General features: G+C 38.9%; 1 protein-coding gene across 1 annotated transcript in view; it reads left to right on the top strand.

The window, feature by feature from the left end:
- The first annotated feature begins 278 nt into the window (after positions 1 to 278).
- The window catches only part of PELI1 (pellino E3 ubiquitin protein ligase 1), a 57,915-nt gene continuing 45,393 nt past the window's right edge, over positions 279 to 12,800 (top strand). Inside the window, exon 1 of the mRNA XM_045446233.1 lies at positions 279 to 617. The gene's annotated coding sequence lies outside the window, so the exon portion shown is untranslated. The remainder of the gene's footprint in view (positions 618 to 12,800) is intronic.

The raw sequence follows: 12,800 nt of genomic DNA, 5'->3' as shown, positions 1-12,800 counted from the left end.
CTTGTTGAGCCAGCAGCAGCTAAGAACACGTTCTCTTCCTCAGTGTGTCGGTGACCATAGTAACAGCAGGGGGGCTGAGCCTCTCTCCCCGAGCATGCGCAGTGCAGTGAGAGCCGGGACGCTTCCTCAACCACGATGTATCCCTTTTTTCTTCAGTCGGAGAACTACAACTCCCAAGAGACCACTCGGCGCCGCGTCACCGCCTCCCGCTGTGGCCCTGCCTTGTCTCCTCCCTCCCGCCCCGCCCTCCTGCTAGTCCCCTCCCCTCCCTCCGAGTGTGTGTCAGTGACCCAGAGCGGTGTGAGGCGGAGGGACCGTCGGGGGGCGCCGCCGCGGCCGCCGCCTCCACCACCAGCACCAGCGGCGCCGCGCGTTCGGTTTTGCCTCGAGCCCTTCGGAAGCGCACCACAAAGCGGGCTCCGTGCCTCTCCCTCCGCCCGCGGCTCCTCAGCGCTCGGCTCCGCGGCCAACTTCCCTCGCGGGGCTTGGCCGGCTCGTGTAGAAGGCGGCGGCAGAACGCTGGGCTGTCTGCTCGCGCTCCTCGCGTACGCACACCTCTCACCCCCTCGCTCCGGGTCTCGGGGCCGTGCTGGATTGCGGCCACCAGCAATTGTCCGGTGAGTGCGGCCGCGGCGGGCCACGGAAGGGATGGTGGCGAGGCCAACGAGGGGTGCGGGCAAGGCGGGCGCGCAACTTCCTCGGCGGTTGCCGGGGGCGGCCGGCAGGCTCTCCCCGCCCGCCTGCGCGCCCCCGCGCTCGAGGCGGCCGGGAACGGAGTTTGCGGCTCCCGCATCCCGCGCCCTCGCAGGAGGAAGCGCCTTTGTCAGGAGCCGGCCCAGCGCGCCCTCCCCCTCCACCTCGGAGCCCCGCGCGCGGCGGCCAAGTCCGAGCCCCGCGCCCCGCGCGGGGCCGCCTGCTGCGGGAGGGGAGCTCCGCGGGGGCGGGAAGGAAGAGGGAAATGAAAGAGAAACAAAGGGGGCGGTGGGCTTTTCTTTTGTTTGTGCGAATCTGCTAACTTCTTTCTCCTTCCTTACATAACACAGACTTCCAAGTTAGTCATTCTTTTTATTGTTGTGATTATTGTCATCTTCTCTGCGTGTCTCTCGAATTTCCTTTCATCTCTGGATCTCAGAGCGTTTAAAAACACTAATTAATTACGCCTTCGTGGTCCCCACGAAACAAGTTAATACGCCCGTATTCCTAAGTGGGTAAACTGAGGTCCGGAAGAGCTCTCTAATTGATGGATACTCTTCATCTTCCACCGCGCCTGGTGTCTGAGGACCTGAAAGCATTTATGAGTAAGAACTCGTTCTCCGATGCCCCGTGGAAAAGTTATAGATGCTCATTTTAGTTAAAGGTTAACTGAAGTCTAAAAGAAGTCTGGGTAATTGTTAGGTAGTTCAAACAATAATTCTTGCATAGTGTTTGAATCTTAAAACCTCAAAGGACTCTTGAAAAATGCTTTGAGTGTGGAAAATACTGTAAATCATAAACCCACCCCACCATCTACTTTTATTTTTGTACATGCAGGTCTTTTATGAGGCAAGAGTGCAGTGATGGGGGAGCAGGAGGACAGAGGGTTTTTCTTTTTTTTTTTTTTTTTAATGTGAATTTGACAGATTTTAATCACTACACACGAGGAGATGTATCTTGGTTTTAACAGCATCAACAGACTTCCCATCGTTTAATCATCAAACAGTATGTTAACAAATAATTGAGTGAGCATTTTACCCATAAGGTACTCGATGTGCAAAGAACTGAAGCTTTAAGTGTATGAAAAGGTCATCTGTTTGTTTTGGTTCAAAGCTGTGTACTTTTCCTTCTCTGCAAAAATGTTATTTTGTTTTCATAGCAGCTGATCTTTTGTTTCAGAACTGGCTTTGTCTTTTTCTACTTTGAATATGTATTATAACTGAGGAGAGATGTAAGGTGTTTGTTTTTTTTTTTTTTTAATTTGAATTGTAGTGTGAATTTAAATTTTTGAATTGTGGAGAAGGTTTAGTTTCTTCAGTTCTTCTGCTTGAGCTTATGATGTTTTCTTTAAAACAGGAAATGTTTTCTCAAAGTGATCAAATTTACATCGCAAAACATTGTCTTTATTGTACAAATAGATCATATGAATTCCACTTGTTTTTTTTATTCACACCAACAGCCTCTTCTGGAAGAGAATGCTTAATTCTGAGGACAAGTTTATTTTTGGTAGTTGAACCAAACTGGATGGTACCAAAAATTTAAGTGAAGCATCATTTCTACTATTTATTTCTTGAGATGAATAATGATCAGAACTGTAGTGAATACTTTTACCTATTACTGTTGAATTTAATTTTTTGTGATACAGTTGCCCCCAGATTTTAGATCCTGGGGGTTCCATCAGAAAAAGAAAGTGAGACGTTTGTTTTTTTGATTTTTCTCCCAAATCCTCTAACCTGTCCCCATCCTGTGGGATGTTTAAAGAGATCTTCAGTTTAAAGCAAACGATTGGAAGTAGAACAGTTAAATGTACGGAAAGTTGCATGTAGTGGAGTGGTTTTCATGCCTCATCTAATAAATTGACACTTTAAAGAGAAAACGTTCACTCGGGTTTTCATTAATGTTTTAGAGGTGCTGTAATGCAATAATAGTAGTACTTATTGACTTGAAAAAAAGCTAGAAATTGTGCCTTAGTGACACATTTGAGGGGAAGGGGAAGAATCTGTGCTCTCTTTAAAATTGTCATTTCAGTGACCTTGCAGTTGGTTACGATGAACTTTTTTCTGTAGCTTTTACAAACCAAATTTACCAGAGGCGTTTGTACTTTAAAGGAAGCTACTAACAGGACCTCTTGGCTCAATCAGTGGAGTCCAAAGGCAGAAGTTAGTGTCGACTGGCCAAGGCTGGCACTGCGGGTTTCCTGATATCTTTGGGACCCCTTAAAGAAATGGCAGAAAAGTACAGGGTAGGGAACTGAGTCTGGTACTGCCAGATGCTAAACAGGCACGTTTCAAGGGGAAGCCTCCGTACATTGCTCTTTGACGTCGTTTCAGCTTCTTTTCAGGTTGTTGTAATGTCACTTGTATGTTCAGAGTCTTGTCACTTAGAATGTGCCACATTAATACTGTCCGGTGGGTCAGATGATAAGGACTTTCTATGCCAATTCTGCTTTGTGAACAACTGGTTGCACACAGAAACTTCTGGAGCTAATAAAGATTTTAAGCCCAAACTTAGAATTGAAAACTATCTTTTTTTTTCTTTTTAATGTCTATTTATTTATTTTTGAGAGAGAGAGAGAGAGCACATGCAGGGGAGAGGCAGAGAGAGAATCCCAAGCAGGCTCTGCGCCCCAGCACAGAGCCCAAAGCTGGGCTCAAACCCATGAACCGAGAGATCGTGACCTGAGCCAAAATCAGGAGTCAGGTGGTTAACTTACTGAGCCACCCAGGTGCCCTGAAAACTATCTTTCTAACATTCTCACACACATACATCTTGCCATTGCACATCAGTATAAAGCTATCCTAGTATTTATGAAATCAGAAAGGCTTGTATGGATTATTTTATTACATATATTTTAGCTATGCAGTGTATATTAAAATTTCAAAACATCAGGTATATGATGGCATTAAGATGGTTGGTTCCAGGACTTTCTTTGGAAAAAATCATGTTATTCCAAAAGTTACGTTTATGTCTTTTCATTGAAGAGAATAAAACAAATTTAAAAGCCAGTTGAAAGAAGGAAGAAGAAAATCAACAGAAAGAAACCTGATGAAGATGTTTTTAAAAAGTACAATATAAAAGATTCCTGGCATTATATAAGGGACAAAATTCTAGCTAAAGTCTATAAACAGTGAATTCCACTTAGCAGTTTCTGTTTATAGATTTCTAGCCATCTTTTCCAGATTTCCTCTAAATATGTTACACAAGGAAAGTAAATAGAAATCATTCTTTCAAGGGATTTGGGTTGTTGGAGATTTTTTTTTACACATGTGGTAGTGGGGGAGGAGGCGGTCATTGTTTTTCTTTAAGTTTAGCCTCTGCCAGAGAAGATTTTCCCCATGCTAATGTATGGAAATCTCAGAACAAGAAATATTGGTCACTGAAAGAACTAGATATAATTTCAAGTTATGCCACTAGCTTTTTCTTACATTATCTTGAAAGACCACTTCTTTTTCTTTCCAGAGGTTGAAAATAATTGTTTAACATGTTACCCTTAGTAGACCCTACATAATTTTTGTTGTTATTGCTGCATTACTTTGCAAGTAATAAAGAGAAAATACAAGATTTCTTGAGTGAGGTGTGCCTGAGTGGCTCAGTCGGTTAAGCATCCGACTTCAGCTCGTGATCTCATAGTTCCTGAGTTTGAACCCCATGTAGGGTTCTGTGCTGACAGCTCAGAGCCTGGAACCTGCTTTGGATTCTGTGTCTCCCTCTCTCTACCCCTCTCTACAAAGCTCACGCTTTATCTCTGTCTCTGCAAAATAAATAAACATTGAAAAAAAAAAAAGATTTCTTGAGTGAACATCGGGGAATTTCTGATTTTTTTTCTTTTTAAATAGAAATAAGTAATCAAAACATATGAACATCTGATTGGAGCCTTTCAATTACCATAGCTTCCTTCAGAAATAAAGTTGAGGAAAAGAGATTTGTTAGGTAATTCAAGAGAAATGAATTGTAAGTAAGTCTAAGAAGATGTGATTATTTTTTCAGAACGTATACATGATGTTTTAGAATTTTTTTTTGCCACAATAAACTGTTTCAGAGAAGTAGAATTTTACATGGTACTACTTGCATTACCTCTGTAAGACTTTTATACACCTCAAAATACCGTTTACAGAAAAATAGAATATGTTGTTGTTGCCTGTAAATGAGAAAATTCTGACATTTGTTATTCCCCAGTTAATCTTGACCATTCCTGTAGTTTTAAAAAAAAGTTCCAAATTCAATACACATGTAATCTACTTCCTTTTCAAAGAATTTATTACTGATTTTTCTTCTATAATGAACCTCTTGGGATGTTGCTAATTCTAAAAATATGTATTACCCCTAGTTTCCCACCATCTTCTGCAGTTTCTTTTTGTATCATTTTTTGGCTACAATATGCTTTCTCCCCTAAATTGTCTAAAATAAGCTGAGAAATGTTTACACATACTTGACAAGAAATACAGTCATTTATTATGCTAAACTTCAGCTAAATTTCAACATACAGGGGCCATTGAATCTGTTTTGGAGATGGAAGTACACTTATTTTGAAAGGAGGGAGGTAAAGCAGGGACAGCAAATAGATTTCACCTTGGGTACCAAATCTGATTGCTTGGTGGTGGCTCCCTGGACTATATTTAGAAAACTGGGAGTCCTAGTTCAGACTCAACAGGAAAGAGTGCTGTGATTAGCAGTTTCTGCTATTGGGTGGGCAGTGGACTTTTGGCATGAACGCCAAATATTCATTCAGTAAGTATTTATTGGTTGTCTTTTATGGGTCAGGCACTGGTCTAGATGCTGATACCATTCACGCAAATTAAAATTAAAAGCTCTGAGACACAGGCAATAAAATAAATTAAAAATTTCATGTTTTAAGGATAAATGAACTCATTTCCTCAAGAAATAAATAAGAAATAAGAAAGGGAGAGGAAGCTCTAAGATTAAAAGAGACTTCAGAGACATATCCACTAAGTGCAGTATATGGACCTTAGTTAGATCCTGCTTTGAGCAAGCGAACTGTAAAAAGGTATTTATGAAAAATAGGGGAAGTTTGGACATTGAATATTTGATTAAAAGGAATTGTTAATTTTTGTAGGTGTGATAATGTATTCTGGGTTTTAAACAAGCGGCCTTAACTTTTAGAGATCTAGTGTATTTATGAATTAAAATATCATGTCTGGATTTTTGCTCCAAAATAATTTGGAAGGGAGAGGAGCATTGATGAAACAAGATTGGCCATGTATTGCGAGTTGTTGAAGGTAGATGATGGATACCTGAGATTTCTCATATTCTCTCTACTTTTGTGTATGTTTGAAAATTTCTGTAATGAACAGTGTTACACACACACACACACACACACACACAGGGGAGAAGATAAAGGAGAGAGTGGGAAAAGGGACCAGGTGGGATGTGAGTATGGGATGGGAGGAGCGTGGCAGAACACACCTCATTGAGAAAGACCTGAGGTAGGTGAGGGGGAGTAAGCCTTGCAGATAATCCTGGAGCAGGGTGGAGGCACAGAGAAGGGCATGTACCTTGGCCCTGAGGTAGAGGATCTTGACTGTGCAAGAAACTACAGGATGCGGTGTGGCTGGGTTAGAATGAGAGAGTAGCCGGAGATAGGGTCAGAAAGGTAAAGGGAGGGGCCAGGAGACCAGATTGTGTGGGGCCTGGTTAATTATCTATCCTTGCTTTAAAGTAAGGACATTTATTTTATACTTACCTAAAATATGTCTACTTTAGTCACCCTGGGAGCTATCTATACACTTACTTCAATGATACTAGCATTACTCAAAATATTTTTGGAACTACTTTGTTTTTATTTTGGTAATTGCCTTTTAAGCCAATTTAAGAGCCACACATGAAAATAGCTCAGTACTATATATTTGCCCCGTGTTTTTAGGGGAAAAGGAGGTATAAGGACATGATATTTCATTTATCAGATATGACTCAGAGAGGACAGAAAGACAGAAAGAAAATAAGAAATAACTTCAGGCTATTTCTAAAATTCAGATCCTCTTTAAGAAGGCAATTTTGGTTTCTTAAAAATCAGGTCTACCCATAGACTGAAAAGGAGTTTCAGTAATGTTGTGGACAATTGTAGCATCATTTGGAATAAGGATCTAATCTCTGAGAGTGACTGATATGGAAGAGACTATTACACTCATTTAGATATTTGTGTTTTGTCTGGTACATTGAAACACATACGTATACATACACACAAGACTATACATACTTCTTAATAATTAACCACTCAAAACAGTCACTGCAGATAAGTTTCTGTGTCAGGCATTTAAGACTGAAGAGATGGCATTTATAATGTAATGAAGTTGTATAACTTTCTTGTTGCTATGGCATACACTAGGAGAATTGAAAGACCAGCACACATTTAGTGTTAGAGACTAATCTGGCTATCAAGTCTTATATTCATGCTTCATTTCTCAGATTAATAGTTGCTTCCAGAACATAATGATTTCCCATAAAGAACTGTATTTAAATCTGTATTGTTACAGAAAAATTGAACCCATCCTTCAAACGTTTGAAAGACTCCCTCAAAAAAACCCTGCATGAATATGGACTTTAAAAATCTTCTACTGATAGGACAGTATACATGTAGGGATTTCTAGTTTTGAATGATTTGACACTAAATGATTTAAAATGATAAATGATTTTCATTTTTTCTAGGAATAAGTTTTCCAAACTGAGAAACTAAACTTATTTCAATGATTTTTACTTTATGGATAACATTGAATAATAAAGAAAACCTTTTTTTTTTTTTTTTTAGTTAACTGTGCATAATAGGAGGGTACAATATTTTCTTCTGTATCTTTAACCAATAATATATAGGATTTAATGGGATTAAGTAGAATTTGAGAATTTTTTAATATATAGTAAATTCCAGGGGTGACTAGCTGGCTCAGTCAGTAGAGCATGCAGCTCTCGATCTCAAGCCTGTGAGTTTGAGCCCCACATTGGTGTAGAGATTACTTGAAAAAAAATGTTTTCATAAAATAAAATAAATTGCATAAAGTGACCACTAAGAATATAAGTACATAACAGTATAAGGAATACTTCAACAAAACTCCCTGTTTTGAACATTTTTCAGAAAATTCTTTAATTTCTATTTGTTTTTTTTTTTAATTTTTTTTTTAACATTTACTTATTTTTGAGACGGAGCATGAACGGGGGAGGGTCACAGAGAGGGAGACACAGAATCTGAAACAGGCTCCAGGCTCTGAGATGTCAGCACAGAGCCCGACGCGGGGCTTGAACTCACAGACCGCGAAATCATGACCTGAGCCGAAGTCGGCCGCTCAACCGACTGAGCCACCCAGGCACCCCAGAAAATTCTTTAATTTCTTTAACTCACTCATTGGTCCTCTTGGTGTATATATATGTGTATATGTACATATAGGTAGATAGCCAGAACGTTTCTTCATATACTGTATATTACTACTAAGATTGAGATGGTAGGCTAGATTATTTAATGTATTTTTTTTGGTTTGTTTACTTATTTATTTTGAGAGAGCAAGCATGAGTAGGGCAGGGGCAGAGAGAAAGAACCCCAAGGAGGCTCCACGCCGTCAGCACAGAGCCGGATGCGGGGCTTGATCTCACAAATGGTGAGATCATGATCTGAGCTGAAATCAAGATTTGATCGCTTAACTGATGGAGCCACTCAGGCACCCCTGTTTAATGTAGTTTAAATACTAGCCTGTTAGCATGAACACAGAGCCCATGTTTAATTCTTGGACTTTCCATTAATTCTGAAGGTATTTCCAAGCTATCTTTGATTCATCTTGTAAAATACAATAAAATAATAATAGTTTTTTCATGAAGGACTTTGAAATTCTGTGATGGGACCATACTGATGTGTGGCTCATTTTAGAAATAGCTTTCAGTCTGTTGATTTATTGGTAGGATTATGAGTCAGTGTTTCATTTCCATTTTTGTGAAATAAATAACTTATGATGGACAAGGAAGAGAAAGGGGGAGGGGAAGGGAAGGAAGGAAAGAAAAAATCGTCTCTCACAAAATAGTAAACGTGACCATGGATAATTCTTGTAACTTGGATCTACTTAATAGATAAAATGTATAAATTAAGTAGAGAATAGTAATAATAATACAGCTTCCATTTCAAGAAAAAAAGTTGCTTTGTAAAAGGTACGTCTTAAATTTCATGGTGGCTTAAACTTTGTGACCATGATAAAGCCTGTACTTATTTTGGGAAATAATAATAATGATGAATTGATAATATTAATAATGATGATGATGATGCTAATTAACAGTAAGGAAGAATTATTTGAAAATTCAGTCTATTACTTAAGCTCTGTAGATTTTTGCAGCATCAGCTTCCAGGGTTTTTTCAGCTTGTGCTTTGCAAGATACGTGTATTCCATATTTCTGCCTCTCTCACTTCACCTCTCTCTTACTTTCATCTCTTCCTCGCTTTGTCACTGGCTTTGTTTATCTTTCTTTACTTGCTTTAGTGCCCATTGTTCTTCTGTCATGTTTTCTACACATCTGTCATTTTTATACTTAAGAGTGGGCTTGGAATGAATTCAGGGTCTTCACAAATATAAAAGGAGTACTTTTATATACTTCAAAAGGAGTAACAAATATAACATTCATGACAAATATAACACTCATCCTCTTTTTGTCTTACCTATTTAGCTTCTTTTTAACTTTCCTTTCTCCCTTTTTGTGTGTGGGTGTGTTACAGTGGAGAGATGGTATATTCCATCAGCGAGGCACTAATAGATAACTGTGTGACACAGAGGATGTAGCACTTTTTGACATGAATAATGTAGGAAACAGTAGTAAAGTCATTGGTTTGAGAGCTTCATGAGTTAATTCTGCATCCATCCAGAACCTATACCTAAACTAGCAAAATTTGATAGAATTATTAGCCTAGTGGAATTTCAAGTGCTGTTTTCAGCTCTTGGTATATGTTGTCTTTTCCAAAAACCTCAATCAGGGATTTCATCATCATTATAATAATAATCATAAATGGCTTTGGACAAAACTGTCTGAACTTAAGTTAAGATGCTTTTTGACAGTTAAGAGGAAAAGATAGAAAAATCAGTAATGTGGTAAACAAGTTAATAACTTCCCTGTCCTTTCGTGGAATGAATTATAAGGTGATTGGCCCTGATTTGCTGCCAGTTTTTAAATGCTCATTGTAGTTTCAACATATCGGTTGGCTTAATCTTTAGAAGGCACCATTAACTTTATTTTTTTAACAATAAGTGAAAACAATTGGAGGTGCTTTGCTGGTTCCTCAAAACCTTAGTGTTGGAATCCTGGTTCTTGGCAGATAATATCCACAGTACCTCATGTTCTTCTGGGTTATGCCAAGTTTAATGAGCTACATGTACTGGAAGCACTAAAAGCTGATTTTCTTTAATTTTAGATTACAGTTAACATAATGGATTTTCCTTTGAATTGTTTCTCACTACTATTCTTTAAATTTACCAAAGGACCAAAACTTCCAAATTACAAAACTAGTTAAGTTTATCATTCATGAGAAAATGTGTTGATGTGGGTTTCTTTTATAAAGTAGTGGTTGCTTCTGATTAGAAACCACAGTCATATAGACAAGCTTCATGTATCTGAAAGCTTTTTAAATTTACTTAACTGCTTTACTGTAATTTTCATTAAAGTGGGATGATTCAGCCTTGAACTAAGTTTTTTCAGTTCACCAAAGGAGCAGTGAATTTTGAGTTAGTGTCTTAAACTCTTCATCCTAGAGCGTATCTGTTACTTCAGTGACACCAGACCTTTTTTATAATTCATCGCTGATACTTAGTAAACAAAAAGAAAATCACATTTTGCTAAAGCTTCTTGGTTATGCCTCTTTTAGAAATTGTATGCCAGTTAATTTGCATGTAGTTCAGCACTTAAAGACCAGTCTTTAAAGTCTTCAGCCAGGATTTGCCTCCTGAAGCTCTTTAAAATGGCTTCCAAAAAAGGATTTGCTAGATGTCAGAACTGAGTAGGATGTTAATGATTCAATATGCCCCCTCATTCTCCTCCTACTTCTTAAATTGAAAGCTCCTTCATAGCATCTAGGTGCCCTGAGTCATCATGGCTAAACTCTAAAGAAAAAGTGTCACATGGAAAAACTCACCATGAAGTAAAATTGTCAGAAAACAATCTGAGTCAGAGATCCTTCATTGATCACAGTGATACAACCTAGAGCTTGTGGACTTCATTTAAATCTCTGAATGTACTTGCATGTAAGTCTTTGTTACAGGACTTGAAATTATGAGGACTTGTTTGTTCTCAGTTAATTTTTAATTGGTTTGATTTTTCCTATTATATTTAAAGGATTTTATATTGAATAAATGTATCAGAGAGGAACAGCAGGAAGATTCAGGATAAAAACCACTATATCAGAAGCTAAGAGACTTAGAGTTCTGGTCCGTTTATTTAGTATGCATCTCATATATTTCATTTAACCTCTCTGGGCTTTAGTTTCCTCATCTTTACAAGGTCAGCAGCTTGCCCTATGATTGCCCTCTTTGGAGCCAGTCCGTGGTAGATATAGCTAATAGCTGACCCCATCCCAGCTTCATACTCCCTTTTTGGTGCTGCACTGTCAGCAGCTGTATAGTTGGCATTCTAGATGAAGTCTGTCACCTCAACCTTATAAAGTCCCTTCCATTTCCATGATTCCATGAGTTTCAATGATTTGCCAATAGACAGTCTGTCTCTTTCTGAGTCTTCACTGTTTTTTCACATTGAACATTCAGAATTGAAACTTACTCTGTGAATTAAGAATTCTCTGTAGTCAGAGATGGCATGTTAATGTTTTGTGTAATTCCATAGACTGAATGTTTGCGTCCCCCCAAAATTCACGTGTTGAAACCTAATCCCTAATATGATGGTATTTGGAGGTAGGACCTTCGGGGAAGGGATTAGGTCATGAGGACAGAGCCCTCATGAATGAGATTAGTGACCATAAGACTCCAGTGAGATCCCTCACTCCTTCTGTAAGTGTGAGGACACAGTGAAAAGATGACCATTTAGGAAGCAAGCCCTCACCTGACACCGAATCTGCCAGTGTTGATCTGGGACTTCTCAGTCTCCAGGACTGTGAGGAATAAATCTCTGTTGTTTATAAACCATCCAGTCTGTAGTATCCTGTTCAAACAGCCCCAGTGGGCTAAGACATTGTGATGTTAAAAACAAATACTGGAGAAAATTCATGGGAACACTTAAAATCCCTAGTGGAGAGGAAACATTCAGAGTGGTTAGTGATGGCTTGATTTAAACTCCTTTCAACTCCTAAATGTTTCTATGGCAAAGCTTCAGGTTAGTGAGGTTCAAAGTGATGGGTCTGTTTGAAGGGCACATAGTGAAGCAGGATGAATGCTAGACTGAGAGGGAAGTGTTCTAGCTCTGCAAACTTAGAAGTTTGACACTAACCTGGTTAGTGTCTTCGTGTAATGGTTTCAGACCATTCCTTCTCAAACATTAATGCATTACGCAGATTATCTGGGGGTCATATTGAGATACATATTCTGATTCTCTAAGTCTGGATGAGCCTTTGAAATTCTATGTTTTTAACAGGCTCCCAAGTGTGTTAACTGCTGTGTACCGTGGAACATGTTTTATAAACGTGTTATGATGGTTTGAGGTTCTTCTGCCCGGGTCTTCAAATCTTAACTCCACTTCTTTTTCTCTGACTCTTTCACATGAAATTTCATTAAACCTATTTTTGAAGCCTCGTTTTTCTAGGCTTATTCCCTATTTTCTTAGTTTGATAGTTCCTTTAGGTTTGCTTTTTCTCTCTTCCCAGAACCAACTTCATAGGTGGTCATTCAAGTTAGAGGTAAGGTAGTATATTAAAAAGAGGCTTTGATTTAAAGAAAACTGGATTTAAGTCCTACCACTGATTAGCAGCTTTGCTGCCTTGGACAGTTGACTTAGTTTACTTAACCTCTCAAAGCTTTGAATGCCTTCTTACAGAGTTGTTGAAAGGAATAGAAATAATATATAAATCCCTCAGCACAATGTCAAGTGTGATGTAGGTGATCAAAAATTGGAAGCTGTTTTTATTCTTACTAGCATCTTGATTTGTAGAAGTGGAAAAACAGAAGAAAAGATCTGTCCCCAACCCAGGA

This window comes from Leopardus geoffroyi, chromosome A3 (genome assembly GCF_018350155.1).
Source record: "Leopardus geoffroyi isolate Oge1 chromosome A3, O.geoffroyi_Oge1_pat1.0, whole genome shotgun sequence".
Classification (NCBI taxonomy): Eukaryota; Metazoa; Chordata; class Mammalia; order Carnivora; family Felidae; genus Leopardus; species Leopardus geoffroyi.
This window is presented reverse-complemented; position numbering and strand designations above follow the sequence as displayed.